This window comes from Mus musculus, chromosome 12 (assembly GCF_000001635.26).
Source record: "Mus musculus strain C57BL/6J chromosome 12, GRCm38.p6 C57BL/6J".
Classification (NCBI taxonomy): domain Eukaryota; kingdom Metazoa; phylum Chordata; class Mammalia; order Rodentia; family Muridae; genus Mus; species Mus musculus.
Window position 1 is genome coordinate 22237608 of NC_000078.6, and position 15184 is coordinate 22252791.

Genomic DNA, 15184 nt, shown 5'->3' on the forward strand with positions numbered 1-15184 from the left:
CAGCTTCACTGACCTCGCATACCCTGTGCTCCACCTTGTCCATATTTTCTCAAAGTGTTTCAAAGCCCCCAGATTCAATAGCTTCCAGGAGTTCTGATTTGACACTCATGGGGTCAAAGTGCAGGCAGATGGTGGAACCTGTGGAAGGTCATCAGACACACAACCTGGTGGTTGCAGCAGAAATCACCAGGCAAGTAGGTATACAAACAATGTCAGCTACTGACTTCCTCATCCTGCCTTCCCCACAACCTTGGTCAAGAGCCATGTTCCAAGGGGCTCACTGAGGGAGAAGAGACTCTGGGACATTCCATGTCACTCTTGGCTATGTGAAACACCCACAATGCAAATTCCTCAGCCCAGGACCTGCTTTTGGCTTTTATCCTTGTTAGCAAAATTGATCACACAGTACACATGACATGATTTCATGCAATCAGGAAGAAAAGTGAAATCATGATACTTACACAGAAACAGAATGAACTAGAAATCATTGTTAAGCAAAATGAACCAGAATCAAAAAGGGAGGTGTGTGTAGTGTGTGTGTGTGTATGCGTGTGAATGTATGTATATGGTGTGTGTGTGCATGTGCTGTGTGGTGTATGTGTGTAGTGTATGTGTGTGAATGTAAGTATGTGGTATGTGTGCATGTGTATGTGTGGTGTTTGTGTATATGTGTGAATGTATGTATGTGGTATGTATGTGAATGTGTGGGGGTATTGTGGTGTGTGTATGTGTGTTACTGTACATGGTGTGTGTGCATGTGTATCTGTGGTGTATGTGGGTGTATATGGGTGTGAATGTAAGTATGTGGTATATGTGCGTGTTTTGTGGGGGCATGGTTATGTGTGTGTGTTTGGTGTATGTGTGGTGCATGTATGTTTATGTGCGTGATGTGTGTGTATATGTATTAATTAATGTATTTAGTACGTGTGTGTGTGCATGTTTGTGTGGGGGTATGTGTTTGTGTGTGTGTGTGTGTGTGTGTGTGTGTGTGTGTGTGTGAGACCTTATTAGCAGAGACCCCAGAGGACTTTCTTCCTGTATCCCAAGAAAATAACTGTTGGCCATGTTTCTGCTTTGTCTGTTGGGTTCTGAGGTTACAAGTGTGTAAAACCACATCTTACTTTTAATTGCATTTTAGTCATTGGGCACAAGTTGTTTTTACAGCCAACTTGTGGTAAATATTACTTGTGGAATTCTTACCACCACATAAACTACAGAGGTATAAAATAATAATAACAATCAGAAAAGAAGAAATGATAATAAACTAATAGTAAGAATAAGAAATGATACTATGAAATAATGAAATAATAACAAAATAATAGGAAATGATAATAAAAAAGAAATAATATTAAATAATATAATAATGTAGTAAACGATAATAATGTGAAATAATAAAATAATAATAAGAAATAATAATAATAATAATTATAAGCATTAAAGCACCAGCATGGGGCAGATACCATTCCTCTATGCTAATTTCTCTACTTTTTTACTAAGAACTGTGAGATATCACTCACCATATTCTCCCCCCCCCCCAGACAGGGTTTCTCTGTATAGCCATGGCTGTCCCAGAACTCACTTTGGAGACCAGGCTGGCCTCAAACTCAGAAATCCGCCTGCCTCTGCCTCCCAAGTGCTGGGATTGAAGGCAAGTGCCACCACGCCCGGCTCACTTGCCATATTCTGCCCAGGCTGCTCATATTCTCAGGCTTGCCCTCCTGGCCATGCTCTCCCAATCCATCCACCCATGGGACCTTTGTCCTGCTTCTTCTTCCCTCTCCTTCATGGTCTCTTCCAAAGACACCGAGGCCGAGAACTGAAATGCCATCAACCTTTCTTCTTGCCAGCTGCAGGCATTAGATGTGTTTACTGATTGATCACAGGAGGTAGGAATGATGTAATCACAATCCCCAAAACTATCGTAAAATATGGGTCCAGAGTCGAGGATCTGGTATTAGATCAAATGTTACTCATACTGTTTCCTCTCAGGCTGAACATCTGAAACCTAGAACATAACAGTCCTTTTAGACAAGGCTACATCAAGCTAAACATATAGATAGACTTATAGATAGATAGATGAATAGATAGATAGAATTATATATATATTTATAGATATATAGATTTTATATAGATTTATAGATAATATATAGATAGATATCTATCTAGATTCATTGATATATGGATAGATATATAGATGTATAGATATATACAGATAGATGTATAGATATGTAGATATATAGATTTATAGGTGATATATAGATATATAGATGTATAGATTGAAGATCTATAGATGATATATAGACATAGAGATGAATAGATAGATATAGAAATATATAGATCGATATATATCTATATATTGATATATTGTTGTAGGGGGAAATGTCACATAAGGACAGGTCAGTGTACTGACTTCGGGGGGTGAAGAGGATGGCAACCAGATAGGAAGAACAAAACTGTGAGCTAACCTGGACATTTCAGATCTCCCAGCCAAAAACCAAGGAGCATCCAGGGGCTGGCTCATTGCCCCAGGCATAAGTGTAGCAGAGGACTGTCTTGTCTCTCTGTCCACAATGATGGGACACGAGCAGAATGTACTTGAATAAATAAAAAAATTAATTAAAAAAAGAAAAATTGGAACATAATGTGTGTGTGTGTGTGTATATATATATATGTATATATATATATATATGTTATCTGGCAGAAAAAGAAAAAAGATACATCAAGCTAAACATATGGATAGACTTACAGATACATAGATGGATGGATAGATTTAAAAATATACATATATGTATATATATATATTTATAGATATATAGATAATATATAGATTATATATATTTATTGATATATGGATAGATACATAGATGTATAGGTGTATAGATATATACATATAGATATATAGACATATAGATTAATAGGTGATATATAGATGAATAGATAAGATATAGAAATATGTAGATCGATATATCAATATATTGTTGTAGGTTGAAATGTTACATAAGGACAGGTCTCTGTACTGACTTAAGGGGGTGAAGAAGATGGCAACCTGATAAGAACAAAACTTTGAGCTAATCTGGACACTTCAGACCTCCCAGCCAAAAACCAAGGAGCATCCAGGGACTGGCTCATTGCCCCAGGCACATATGTACAAGAGGACTGCCTTGTCTCTCTATCCACAATGGGATAGGAAAAGGATGTACTTAAATAAATTAAAAAAATAATTAAAAAAGAAAAAATGAAACATAATTGGATAGATTTATAGATAATATATAGATATATAGAGGATATCTATCTATCTATCTATCTTGATTTTAAAAGGACTAAACATAAGAATACTTAGGAAGAGAGGAAGGAGAATCCTCGCTCAAAGTCTCAGAAAGTATTGACAACCAAATCGTAGAAGAAAAACTTCCTAACCTAAAGAAAACACAACAATCATCAAAACACCAAACAGAAGGGACCATAAAATAAAGTCTCTTCCCTGTGTAATAATCAAAACATACAATTCAAGGAAAGAATACTAAAAGCTGCAAAGGTAAAACGCCAGGAAAAACATAAAGGAAGATCTATTTAGACCACAGATGTCTTCTCCTTGGAGTCTGTAGATGCCAGAAGGGTTTGTACACATGTGCCGCAGAAACAACAGATGCCTGGATTTTAGTATGTAAAAAAAGACTACACTGTAAATAGAAAAAATTAAGATAGTCCACGATAAACTCAAATTTAAACAACCTCTCTCTAAATATACTGACCAACACAAAGAGATAGAGGTAGAATCTAACCGGAGGAAGTTAAGGATACACATGAAAACACGGGTAGTAAATAATCTCTTACTGTCTACAAAAGAAGGGAAAGCACACACACAGCCCAACACCAACACCACCCGCAGCTACAACAACAACAACAAAATACAAGGAGTTAGCAATCACCATTTATTGACTCATTCAATAAAAATAAGTTTTTATTTGGGAGAAAATGTAGCTGTAAGTTGGCCCAGGACTTTGAGGTTTTTGTGTTTGAAAGCTATACAACTTTCTGTCTCAGCTTGGGTGTGGGCGGTGGGGTTTTGAAGATAAACTTCTGAGTATGCTTTTGTGTCTCTCACTGATAAGTAGTGACTTAATTCCAATAAATTCTTTTTTTTCCCCTTTTTTGTTTTTCCCCAGACAGGGTTTCTCTGTGTAGCCCTGGCTGTCCTGGAACACACTCTAGACTTGTTGGGCCTCTAACTCAGAAATCTGCCTGCATCCGCCTCCCGAGTGCTAGGATTAAAGGAGTGCACCACCACCACCCAGCCCAATAAATTCTTATCCTTTGCATTGTCCTGGAGTGTGAGTTGTGTTGAACCTCAGTGGACCCAACAACTTAAAAGCTTTACCACACTGCTGACATTCATAGCATCTGTCCCCAGTATGAATAGTCTCATAAAAAGAAGAATATACATAAAAAGAAGTTCAGTGAAAAAGCTTCACTATACTAAATAGATTCACAATGTTTCTACCCAGTTCAAATTCTTCCATGATGAAGATGACTACAAAATTGTGCAAAGGCTTTGCCATATTAAATATACTCAGAGGGTTTCTCCCTCAGCCTTTCAATGGCTAGGAACAGATCTCATGACCAAACCAACTCTCAGAAAAGCAAACATTTAATTTGGGGTTTCTCTGCAGTGTGGTTTGTCTTGTGTATGCCTAAAGAACTCTGACATGCAAAGGTTTTACTACATTTATAACAATCACGTGGATTCTCACTTGTATGTGATCTTTTATGTCATCATAGATGACCGTGACATCAAATGCTTTACAACACCGATAACCTTCCAAAGGTTTCTGTCTTCTATGTGTTCTTTAAAAATAATGGAGACTATAGAGTTGTAAAAAGTCTTTACCACATTGATTACATTCATGAGGTTTCTTTCCAGTGTGGAATCTTTTACGTTTTGAAGACGAGTGGGATATGCACAGATTTTACCACACTGACAACATTCATGAGGTTTCTATCGAATATGGGTTCTTTTATGATTATAGAGACAATAACTTTGTGAAAAGGCTTTATCACATTGATTGTATTTCTAAGGTTTCTTTCTATTATGCGTTCTTTTATGATATTGGAGACAACTGTGACCTGCAAAGGCTTTACCACATTGATTACATTCATTGGGTTTCTCTCCAGTATGTTCAGTTTTATGACGATGGAGATGACTGTGACGTGCAAAGTCTTTACCAATTACATTCATAGGGTCTCTCTCCAGTATGTGTTCTCTTATGACATTGGAGACGACTGGGTCTTGCAAAGGCTTTACCACGTTGATTACATTCATAGGATTTTTCTCCAGTGTGTTCTTTTATGACATTGGAGTGTGATGTGCAAATGCTTTCCCACATTGATTACATTCATAGGGTTTCTCTCCAGTATGTGTTCTTTTATGATATTGGAGACCCATGTGACCTGCAAAGGCTTTAGCACATTGATTACATTCATAGGGTTTCTCTCCAGAATGTGTTCTTTTATGATATTGGAGACTACTGAGTTGTGCAAAGGCTTTACCACATTGAATACATTCATAGGGTTTCTCTCCAGTATGTGTTCTTTTATGAGATGGGTTCTTTTATAATACGGGTTCTTTTATGATTATAGAGACAACTTTGTGAAAAGTCTGTTACCACATTGATTACATTCATAGGGTTTCTCTCCAGTATGTGTTCTTTTATGATATTGGAGACCATTTTGACTTGTAAAGGCTTTACCACATTTATTACATTCATAGGGTTTCTCTCCAGTATGTGTTCTTTTATGACACTGGAGATATCTGTATTGTGCAAAGGCTTTAACACATTGATTACATTCATAGGGTTTCTCTCCAGTATGCGTTCTTTTATGACGATGGAGACTACTGAGTTGTGCAAAGGCTTTACCACATTGATTACATTCATAGGGTTTCTCTCCAGTATGTGTTCTTTTATGACATTGGAGATGACTGCATTTTTTAAAGGCTTGACCACATTGATGACATTCATAGGGTTTCTCTCCAGTATGGTTCTTTTATGATATTGGAGACCATTTTGACTTGTAAAGGCTTTACCACACTGATTACATTCATAGGGTTTCTCTCCAGTATGTGTTCTTTTATGACGATGGAGACTACTGAGTTGTGCAAAGGCTTTACCACATTGATTACATTCATAGGGTTTCTCTCCAGTATGTGTTCTTTTATGACATTGGAGATGACTGCATTTTTTAAAGGCTTGACCACATTGATGACATTCATAGGGTTTCTCTCCAGTATGGGTTCTTTCATAGTATTGAAGATGACTGGGTGTTGGAAAGGCTTTACCACATTGGTAATGTTCATGTGTTTTCTCTCCAATTTGTCTTCTTATATTACTTTGGAGATGACTGGGACAGAAAAAGGCTTTAGAACGTTCATTACATTCATAGAGTTTTTCTCCACTATGATTACTTACATACCTGCAATGAAAATTGGCACATGTGATATGTTTACTACATTAATTTCCCTGTTCAATCATTTCATTAAGATGAATAAAGTTTACAAATTGGTCTACTGATAAAGATGTGCCAGATCATCTGGTTTTATCACTTTATATGTTCATGGGGTTTTCCCTCATTATGGGTTGTTTTGCATCTTTCGAGATATCTGTGATGGTTATTACATGGCTGACATTCATAACATCCTTTTATACGGGATATTTATATGATGTATTTCATCTATATGAGGAAAATGGAACAACCCAGAGCTTTATAACACTAATTGCTTTCATAAATTTTCCTGTAGCGTGAATTGTCCCACATTTGAATGTGAACCAGGACAAACAAAAGAATTTCCAAATTCCTAGTACCCATAAAGATTTTCTACAGTGTGAGCTTGGGGAAGTTCCCAGTAAAATTAGAAAACCAATTGATTGCAACTTTTCTCATATTCAGAATGTCTACCAAAGGCAGAATCTGACAATTTTCTCACTGTTCTGGGATAGAAAGCAGTACATTGCTTCTTTCAATATCCCTATGCTCACATGGCTTTCATCCATTGTGACACATGATATATATATTGAAAGAAGAATAACAGATGAAAGGTTTCCACATTGCATCCACACTGTTTCACTTTTTGTTCCTTATGGACATGTAATATATGACTTAAGGTTTCTCCTATGACAACACTCTTGACTCTCATAAACTGTACCCTAAACAAATGATCAATTTCAGTATAAGAATATGAGTATCACCAACTTTCCCATGGATTATTTGCTTATCAGAAGGTTTTGGATATATATTTATCACTATTCGATGTTCAATATCTAAGTCTTGTAAGTCTATACACATTGTCAGATCAGTTTAGGTCTAATAGAGGTACAAATTGAATAAAGGTATCTCTTAAGGCAATGTTTCCTTGTCTCGAGGAATGCTTTGATAGATAAATCAGATAACTACATCGAGGCAGAACATTTTTTTAAGAATATTATGATTAGGGCTGGCGAGATGGCTCAGTGGTTAAGAGCACAGACTGCTCTTCCAAAGGTCCTGAGTTCAAATCCTGGTAACCACATGTTGGCTCAAAACCATCAGTAACGAAATCTGATGCCCTCTTCTGGAGTATCTGAGGACAGCTACAGTGTACTTACATATAATAAATAAATAAATAACACCCAAAAAAAGAATATTGTAATTATAGTTACACTTGAAGTATTGACATTTTACACTCCTGATTTTCTTTAGAGATTCCATAAAATAGTAAAATTTCCTCAGAGGCATAATTGCATCAGCTTGCACATGAAAATTACCTTTCATTTCTTCTTGAACTTTGACAATGTCTTTCAATATGATGGTTTTCCCAAGTGTAGCCTAAAAGACAGTATCAGAAAAATGAATGATATAGTATTGGAAATAAGGCAAAATTCAAGGTACTGTGAATTTTCACATCACTGGACACTATTTATTCAGCTCAGTCTTCCTTGTTCTCAATTGAAATAACAGAGCACCATCACTAACCAAGAGACATGTCTTCCCACTATTTTGAAAAGCAAAAGAAAATTCACAGTCATACCTATAACAGCGAGGTTCCAGTAGGTCTCCAGCATCACATCTTTGTAGAGACTCTTCTGGGAAGGATCCAGCAAATTCCATTCTTCCCCAGTGAAGTTCACGTGCACATCATCATAAGTCACTGCATCCTAAAATATCCCATACATGTGTACATCACAAAGCATGGTACTGACATCACTGTAAAGTAAATGTACGCTTCCTTGACCATATATTCATGTAATTCTGGTGCTTCCTCCACTGACTTCCTGACACAGGAGTTATAATGTAAGTACCATAACATTTTAAAGGAAATTGAGTTGAAGGTTCACCTGTGTTGCTTATGAACATTTTAAATAAATAGGGTAAAGACTTTCGAGAGGAATTCCAATTGAGAGGGAGATGTAGGGTGAAACAGATCAACAGTACTGAGGACACATCCCAGAAATTGTAAGAAGAATCACTAACAAGAAAAATCATGGACAAGCAGGGTGTATTTGTTTATGTCTTTAATCCCAGAGTCACGGGCAGGTATATGTGATTGAGCTGGATCTCTGTCTGTTCTATGTAACACATTCCAGGACAGCAGAGGTTACATACTAATACCCTTACTCCACTGCAAAAATCAACCACGGAGACAAAAATGATAAAAAGAACTCAGTTGTTTACTACAGTTCCTACAAAGAAGTATACATTCCCTGCACTTCTGTACTCATCTAGCAGAAACAGGAAGTGTTATGCTTTAAACTGCAACATTACTAAAACTTTACTAGCAATCAAGGCACATTTAATGGACCAATGGACAGATGAAAATATTAGTAATATAAGTGTTGAACATGAAAAGTAACATGAGGCAGGAGAGAGCGATAACTCAGCCATGGAACGCTCTTGCTGGTCTTCCAGATAACGGTGGTCAATTACTAGCATTTACGTGACCCATAGCTTTATGAACAGGAGTCTGAGTCCACCTTCCAACAACACCAAGGATGAGGCACACATGATATTCATATTCACGCACACAGGCAAAACACTCCTATTTATTTAAAAATTTCAAAACAAACACAAGAGTTTGGGGAAATATCAACACTCAGAATCCAATGACTCTGAAGCCTCAGGCAGTATTGATGTCACAAGCATATGCCATGCTAAAAAACAGAGTATAATCTATGTGCTCATGGGGTACACAGGGGGACCCAACCCCGCTCAAAGGAGAAACAGAGGAGATTGGGAAGAGGGAGTCTGTGAGGGCAGGGACCTAGAGTAGGAACAGTGATCAGGGTGATAATGAATATCTAAACTATAGGGTAAACAAAAAAAAAAAGAAAGAAAGAAATGGGAAATTTTTGAGTGTGTATACACTTTCATCTTCCCCAAGATGAATCTAGAAAGGCTCCTGCACAGTTCAAATGTCTAAAATCGCTGCTGATACTCAAGACAAATATCTTGACAGCCACATCTTGCAAAATCAGAAAGTAAGTTATATCTTTCCAACATAAAATGGTACAGAATACCCCTTCCCATTCAAATCGATAGGAATGTGCACATAGGGAGACAAGATTGGACAAAGGCAAGAAAAACAGCAGGGCAAACACCAAATCCTATAGATTTGTCTCAAACACATTGGACTTCAATTCCTAAAGGCATAGATGGTGCTCTTCCTGTAACTTCTCATACATCTCTCAGTTTGGGTACTTCATCTCCCTGTAAGCATCTCTCCATGGCATATTTCTCAATGCGTTAGTTTTCTCCACAACCTGTGGTCACAAAATGCAACTCAAGCATCAACCTCACCACTTAAATGCAAGGAACTCTCACAGAGTCTTTCCTGGGATGTTGACTCTGTCAAAAGATGGCTGGAATGATGCTAAACTGAAACCATAGAGAAAGAATCTATGACCATGCTATTTTCATCTTTCATTTTTCAGAAGTGGCGCAATATAGATGATCCTGTGAAGTTTGGCTTCTAAATTAATGGACCCTGCCTCCCTTGGATCACATTTGCAGCAGGTTTTGTTTAAGGTTCCATCCTGGGATGAGGAAACACTGTGAATACTCCTTCCATTAATTTAAAACATAGCAAGCCGGAGGAAGTGCTACACTTAGGGTACCTTCATAGGCGCATACCCACAAGGGCATTTGCTACACTAAGTTCATAGCCAATTTATTTATAACAGTTAGAAACAGGAAAGACTGCAGATGTTCCTCAACTGAAATGTGGACACAAAAACCATGTTTCATTTACAAAAAGGGATGCTATTCAGGTATAAAAAACAAGGACATCATGAATTTTGCAGAGAAATGGGTACAATTAGAAACTAATATCTGGAATGAGGTAAATCAGGCACAAAAGGACATGCATGTACATACTCACTTACAAGTGAATAATAACCATAAGTACAGGATACCCACACTGCACTTCATAGAACAAAAGACACTAAACAAGACAAGGCACAAATGAGCATGGTTGAATCTCACTCAGAACGGGGTATGAAAGAGACAGAAGAGGCAGATGGAAGGGAGAGAACTGGATGGGACAGTAGTTAAGAAAGTAGAAGGGGAGTGTTAGGAGCAGGTGTGGTAAGAGACAAGGGAAGGCCAGAGAGCCAAGAAAATGAAATGAAATCAGCAGATGCTGGGAGGGAGCGGGGTTATGACATCTTGCAGTCAGGCAGAACCACCTGTGAAGTGTTCAGTACACCAAAAAAACCAAAAACCTTTTTTCCCAAAATTTGTTCTGTCTGCAAGTAAGGCAGGCACAAAGTTGAAACAGAGACTGAGGGAATGGCCAAACTATACCCTGCCCAACTGGTAACCCATTTTTGGGCAAGCACCAAGGCTGGCATTACTGAGGATAATTTGTTATACTTGCAGATAGTAGCTTAGCATCATTGCCCTCTGAGCGTCTCCATCCAGCATCTGACTGAAACATATGCAGAGCCCCACAGCCTAACATTGAACAGGGCTCAGGGAGTATTTTAAAAGAGTTGGGGAAAGAATTGACAGCCTCTGAAGGAATAGGAAGTCCATGAGAAGACCCACAGAGTCAACTAACCCAAAACCTAGGAGACTCTCAGAGATGGAGCCACCTACCAAAGAGCACACACAGGCTGGGATGGAGGCCCCCACCATATATGTAGTGGATATGATGCTCAGTCTTCATGGGGTCCCCAACATCCAGAGCGGGGCATGTCCCTTAAGCTGTTCCTGTCTGTGCAAACTGTTTCCATAACTGGGTTGCTTTGTCTGACCTCAGTGGGAAAGGATATGTCTAATCCTGCAGAGACTTGACATGCCATAGTTAGGGGATACTCAAGTGGTTCCCACCCTCCCTAGCTAGATAAAAGGGAGTCAGTGATGAGGGACTGTGGAAGGTGGAATAGGGTGGGTGTACCGATTGGAATGTAACTTGAATAAAGAAATAGGAAGATTGAACAAATACTTATCAATAGAATAAAAATATACAAATCAGGCAATAATTTTTACTCAATGCTCAATATCTCAGGGCATAAGCCAAGTACGAAATTTTTTGGTGTTTTTTTTTTTTTTTTTTTTTTTTTGCCAAAATATCACAAAATGATCTCTTCCTAAAGTTTTCAGTCTATTTTCCACTGAAATAGTATGATCTCAACTTCGTGTGGCTGCATTACTGTCAACACTCCAGACCATACAGGAAGAACCGATTAAGCTCCATGTACAGCTTTCTATGACTTTTGTCATCTCAATTTCTGATAGTTTCCATATTCCTTCAAAAGAGACCAGAGATTCTGTCTAGCAGCAAAATCAGCTTTTGAAACAATTGCTGTTGTTGCTGTTGTTGTTCTACCTTGCAACTCTGCTGCTGTGATGGTTTCCTCTGAGCAGAAGCATCTCAGGTAACGTTTGTTTTACATGGTTCTGTCAGATCACAGCCCACCACACTGGGAGCTCAGACTAGAAACTAAAGCTAGAAAATGAAAGCAAAAACATTTGACAAACACTACTTCCTGCCTTGCTTTCTTGCTTGGTCACGCTCTCATGCTCTGTAGCCTCCCTCAGCCTTGTAGCAGGCTGATCCAGACTTTGACCTTGCTGCCACTAAGAAGGAGATAACCTAGTGTCTTAGTCAGGGTTTCTATTCCTAAACAAACACCATGACCAAGAAGCAAGTGGGGGAGGAAAGGGTTTATTCGGCTTACATGACCATACTGCTGTTCATCACCAAGGAAGTCAGGACTGGAACTCAAGCAGGTTAGAAGGCAGGAGCTGATGCAGAGGCCATGGAGAGCTGTTCATTACTGGCTTGCCTCCCTGGCTTGCTCAGCCTGCTCTCTTATAGAACCAAGACTACCAGCCCAGAGATGGTCCCACCCACAAGGGGCCTTTCCCCTTGATCACTAATTGAGTAAATGCCTTACAGTTCGATCTCATGGAAGCATTTCCTCAACTGAATCTTCTTTCTCTGTGATAACTCCAGCTCTGTCAAGTTGACGCACCTTGCAACTCTTCTCCAGAATTTTTACTTCCCTAGAGTTCCACATTCACTTTGTTCATCTCCCTCCACAAGTACTCAAGAAAAATCAAAAAACCAAAGTACAAAGACACAGTTCCGAAAGACAGGTCACTGACACAAAGAACATAATGACACATCCTAATAACGGTCTTTCACTCTTCCGATGGGAGTCCTGAGGGTCTTGGGGTTCCAGTCAAAGCATCAAAGTTTTATGCCCAACTCACAGAAACTGCAATGACCAGCACAGAGCCTATTGCAATGCAAACACACAGAGGTCTTTTTATGAGCTCAGTAACAAGGACTCTCAGCAGTCACACTCCCATTAGGTACAAACTGAGAGACCATGTCTAGAGGTTTTGAGTATTTATTGTAGTTACAACAAGATTGGGGAGTTTGCATACAAATCAGCATTGTTAATATTTTAAAAAGTGTATGTCTGGCATAATGTGCAGGAACCAAGCAAGGTGCGGACAAAAAAAAAATCTGTCAACCATGATGGGAGAGCTGTTTCTGTTTTTGTTTTCTATAGGAGGTCTTAGTTATCTCTATGTAGCTTGACCCTGCTGATGTACCTTAACTGGCTGCTGATAAGGGGATTTTGTCATGGGATTTTTGCTGGAATGTACAAATGTACATTCTCAAAAAGCAAACTGTTTGGGATTTACAAACTCATCTCTGTTCCTAACCCCCTGATTATAGACAGAAACTCCTGGTTAACCACAACCATGCCTGTCTGTAGACTAGACTTTGTCCAAAGACCTTCCTCACTATCTGTTACTACAGACCCTAATATCAGCTGCCCTTAACACTGGAAAAGAGTAGCAGTGGAAATTTCCTCTCCTCCTATGCAAGCCTACTATAGATACCATAGACAATCCCCACCTGCTCATCCATTCCTGCCTCATCCCTGTGTCTCAGCCCCCACTTGGGCAGATACTCCCTGTTCAACCTCATTCCATGCCTGAAAGGACACAAGGTAAGCTTCCATACATCAACTTCATGATTGATTTCTTAACCCAGATTCAATTTTCCCAGTTGTTCCAACATTGTATTAAACACCATGGGCTGCTTGATCTCTCTCCTGACTATGTCTCCTTGTGGATTACTAAGATCTTCTGTTCCTGCCTGTCACTTCTCCCAGCTTTTAATATCACAAAGCATCCCCTGTTGACCATACCCACAAAATAGGTCAGTAAGATAGGAAACTGTCAGTGAACACACTCTTCAAATCCATGCATCAAAGAGTAACCCAGGAACAAAACTCCTACCCAAAAAGACAAACCCAGAGGCTAGTACCTAAGTCAATAATCACCCAAACAGAGATGGCTACACACCAGCATAGCAACATAGAGAGTAACAGCCAGGAACAATTGCAACCAAGAAATCCAAGCTATGCCATCACAGCAGGTCTGAGAAATTAAAGCATGCAACAGATAAAGTGCAAAAGAGGTTGCTTGGGGGAAGGGAGAGGAGTGAGAACCTGGGGAAGGGATAGAAATGCACAAGAGGACCTGCAGACAGGCACACAGACAGGGAGGAGAAAGAGAGCCACGAGGAGAGAGATGACAGAGAGTGTGCATGTGCAGAGAACAGAGACAGGGAACAAAAATAGAGAGCTGCTATAGCTGGTGGTCCATGTATATAAAGCACACCTGACAACAGACACAGGGGATGGAGGCAGGAAATGACATAAGCAGTTGCTAAGTCCCTAAGAGCAGGACATGAGATTACCTGTACACTGACAACTACAGAGGCAAGGTTCACCCACAGAACAGGAAAGAAAGACAGAATCTCAGGGATTCAAGACGAAGAGAAAAAATTGATATCTCAGTCAAAAAACGTGGATTCTAAAAGTTTCATGGCAATAAACAACTGGGACTTCTGCAAAATATGTGATGGCGAAAATTACAAACGATTGGAATAGAAGAATATCAGCTCAGAGGTCTATCATTTTTCAATAAAACCACAAAAAATTCTGAAATTATTAAAGTCCTTTTGCCAAATAATAATCAACTCACTAAACATATGATGCAAAAAAATATGAAAAAACTGCAACAGAAAAAAAATTAACAAAACCTAAACAAAACAAAAACAAGTATAATGTATGAAATCAGACCTATTAGATTTTTACCTGTCTTCTTAATGTATACTAAAGGACAAAGGGGTTTAAACATGTGTGCTACAGACTCAAAGAAACCACCCTTGTTTTCACAAGCCAGCCTAACTAAGATCCAAAGGATTTGGGCAATGATAGGGAAGTTATTCAGAGGTCACCCCCTGATGGAGCAAGTGAGGAGCAATAAGAGAGACCTCACTGGTGCTCACATATGGCTTATACTTCCCATCCAGAGGACTCACCACCCCAGCTTCCACTGCTCAGCACCCTGCCCCTACCCTCTGTCGGCAGTAACCCTGTGCTCACCATGTCTCGAATTCAGAGCTTCCCTGAGGTCCTCTCACAGCACCCAACAGCAGAGCTCAGAGCAGGACACAGAGAACCATTCAAGCCTGCACAGCCACAGTGAACTTGGGGAAAGGCACCCGGAAGATGCCGCCTCCTTGTCTGACTGGCAGGTCTGCCTGTGGAGATCTTGATTGGCCAGTGGGCCTCACCCTTCCTCAAGGTTAAGTGTGCTTCATGTCCAGAGCCACACCTTTTCC

At 39.2% G+C, this 15184-nt stretch overlaps 1 long non-coding RNA gene across 1 annotated transcript; it reads right to left on the reverse strand.

Moving 5' to 3' along the window:
- Positions 1-6408: 6408 nt before the first annotated feature.
- On the reverse strand, positions 6409-15126 carry Gm4101. Its single transcript, XR_872566.2, has 4 exons — positions 14946-15126; positions 8060-8186; positions 7797-7857; positions 6409-6468 (listed from the first exon to the last, which is right to left on the reverse strand). It is a non-coding gene; the product is annotated as a predicted gene 4101 (long non-coding RNA).
- Between the last annotated feature and the right edge of the window lie 58 nt (positions 15127-15184).